This window comes from Piliocolobus tephrosceles, chromosome 1, assembly GCF_002776525.5.
Source record: "Piliocolobus tephrosceles isolate RC106 chromosome 1, ASM277652v3, whole genome shotgun sequence".
Classification (NCBI taxonomy): Eukaryota; Metazoa; Chordata; class Mammalia; order Primates; family Cercopithecidae; genus Piliocolobus; species Piliocolobus tephrosceles.
Genome location: NC_045434.1, coordinates 35,831,146 through 35,834,062, shown reverse-complemented (window position 1 = coordinate 35,834,062; position 2,917 = coordinate 35,831,146). Strand labels below are relative to the sequence as shown.

General features: G+C 40.4%; 1 pseudogene; it reads left to right on the top strand.

Annotated features, from left to right (window-relative positions):
* The first annotated feature begins 2,011 nt into the window (after positions 1 to 2,011).
* LOC116418801 lies at positions 2,012 to 2,378 on the top strand (annotated as a pseudogene).
* Positions 2,379 to 2,917: the final 539 nt, after the last annotated feature.

The following is a 2,917-nucleotide window of genomic DNA, read 5'->3' as shown; positions in this document are numbered from 1 at the left end:
CCTCCTTTGGCGCAGTGGATGATTTCTGTAGGTGAGAGGGTCACTGACTCAGAGCTGAGCTGTCCAATGTGTGATAATGAGACATATGTCTTCTTGGCATATATTTTAGAATGAGAAATAGGAAGACATTAAACGTCATACTTGGAGGTAAAAAGTCACTCTGTAGAACTGTATAAATTCCTCTTTGCAATATTCTAACAGTCCACCTGTTGGTTCCAGTAGAATGGAATCTAATTGTCTAGATTAGATTATCCAGTAAAAATTCAAGTAACAGTTGTGGTAATTTTAGCAATATAATGAATTGCCATCTATTGGGAAGTTAAGAGTCCCCCATAGGTTGGTTGGACTGAATAAATTCTAAATAACTATATCTATATAAAGCAACAATTAATTTCACCAAATAGCTATGATCCAGGTCTTCAAATTTCAGGTCAGGCAGACTTGCACAAACCTAAGATCGTCTTCCTTCTGTGAGAAACAAAATGTAGGTCAAAATTGTGTTGGTGCCAGGCAAGAACAAGTTGGCTTCTCACCTACTTCCATCTTATCAAGTAAATTTTGTGACTTGAAAGGTTTGTATTGGAGATAATAGCAGGCAGGAGCAAAAGCATGGAAGTCAGAAGAAACAGAATGTCTTCAGGAAATAATAGTAATCAACTTGACCGGGAGACCCAGAGATTTTCAGACTTTTTTTTTTTTTTTGAGACGGAATCTCACTCTGTCGCCCAGGATGGAGTGCAGTGGCCGGATCTCAGCTCACTGCAAGCTCCACCTCCTGGGTTTACGCCATTCTCCTGCCTTAGCCTCCCAAGTAGCTGGGACCACAGCCACCCGCCACCACGCCCGGCTAGTTTTTTGTATTTTTTTAGTAGAGACGGGGTTTCACCGTGTTAGCCAGGATGGTCTCGATCTCCTGACCTCGTGATCCGCCTGTCTCGGCCTCCCAAAGTGCTGGGATTATAGGCTTGAGCCACTGCGCCTGACCGATTTTCAAACTTTTTTGTCCAAATAGCCTCTACAGAGAAAGAATAAAGGTGAATGCCCCACCTGCCAAGGAATGTAGGCATTTGGCCCCATGTCCCCACTTAGTCTGTTTTATCTTTTATTTTTATTTTTATTTTTTTGAGACAGGATCTTACTCTGTTGCCCAGTCTGGAGTGGCACTATCATGGCTCACTGCAGCCTCAATCTCCTAGGTCCAAGCAATCCTCCCACCTCAGTCTCTTAATTAACAAGGACTAAAAGTGCGCACCACCTTGTTCAGCTAATTTTTTTTTTTTTTGTAGTGATGGAGTCTTGCTATGTTGCCCAGGCTGGTCTTGAACCCCTGGGCTCAAGCAATCATCCTGCCACAGCCTGTCCAAGTGCTGGGATTATAGGCATGAGCCACTGCATCCTGCTTATTTTATCTTTGAAATGGATGTAAATTTTGCATTCTAGTCTCTCATATCAATAGCACTATAAAAATGTTTAAAGGTCTATCATTAGAGGAGAATACAAGTTTCCTATTTGTATTCTTGGTTAATAGACTTTCTAGGGGAAAACAGATTCCTGTTGGTTTTACTGGCTCATACGTATGACCAAGCCTTTTATTTATTTATTTATTTATTTAGAGACGGAGTCTTGCTCTGTTGCTCAGGCTGGAGTGCAGTGGTGCATCTTGGCTCACTGCAGCCTCTGCCTCCTGGGTTCAAGCAATTATCCTGCCTCAGCCTCCCAAGTAGTAACCTCCCAAGGCACCCGCCACCACGCCTGGCTAATTTTTTGTATTTTTTAGTAGAGACGGGTTTTCACCATGTTGGCCAGGCTGGTCTTGAACTCCTGACCTCAGGTGATCCACCCACCTCGGCCTCCCAAAGTGCTGAGATTACAGGCATAAGCCACTATGCTTGGCCTGCCTTTTATATAAATGTATATTTTTTTAAATGTTATGAAAATTATCATAAATATAAGAATGTATGCAACATAAACATATATTTTAAAGATTAATAATAGGACTACATTTCTCACCATGTCTTCTCACAAGACTTTCAGGATCAAGTAATTCCTGGCCAAGAAACAAAAGGAAAACTGTCTCATTCCCCAGTGGATTTGGATGGAAACTGGTAATCAGCTACAACACCAAAAGGAGACATTGGAGAAGAACCAAGCTGGGTCTATAAGGATTTGTAAATGGGATGGCACACACATCCATTCAGTATCAAGGTCACTATCATCTGATCATATCAAGCTAGAAACGTAACCACTATCTGGACAGTTGGACATGTTTAATTGCAAAAATTAGTATTGATGAATATGCTCTGCACTACCAGGCTGGTTCAGTAATAAATATGTAAAACCTTTTGTTTGAAAAAAAAAAAAAAGAGATTAGCAATAAACTGAACTGAACCAACAGCTGACCCCACTTTAAAGAGGAGAAAAGGTGTTTGCGTACTTGGAATACTATAAACCAGTGCTTCTCAACCTTTAAAATACATACAAACTACCCCAAGTTTCCCCTATCTTGTTAAAATGCAAATTCTGACAAGTGGAACTGAGGTTCTTAGTTCTAACAAGCTCCCAGCTGATTTCATTGCTGTTGATCCTAGGACCATACTTGAAGCAGCAAGGCTATAAAGCAAACAGGCCCTTTAAGTGACTTGTACCTTCCTAAATTTCCCTGCACTCCCTAAAATTTTTTTACATTGCTATTAAGTCTGTAATTCCACCAATTACATTTCTGTAAAATGAGCTGTAGATTTATTCACAACTTAATATTAATTCTTTTAATCTAATAGTTTTCCTCATATCCACTGAGTTGGGAACTTCAAGAATGAACATTGGTTTTTATAAATAAGAAGGAGTTTTAATAATGAGGCACTGTGTACTAAAGAGTGAACAAAACAGTGGGCACAAGGGGGTGAGAAGGAGGTGGGTG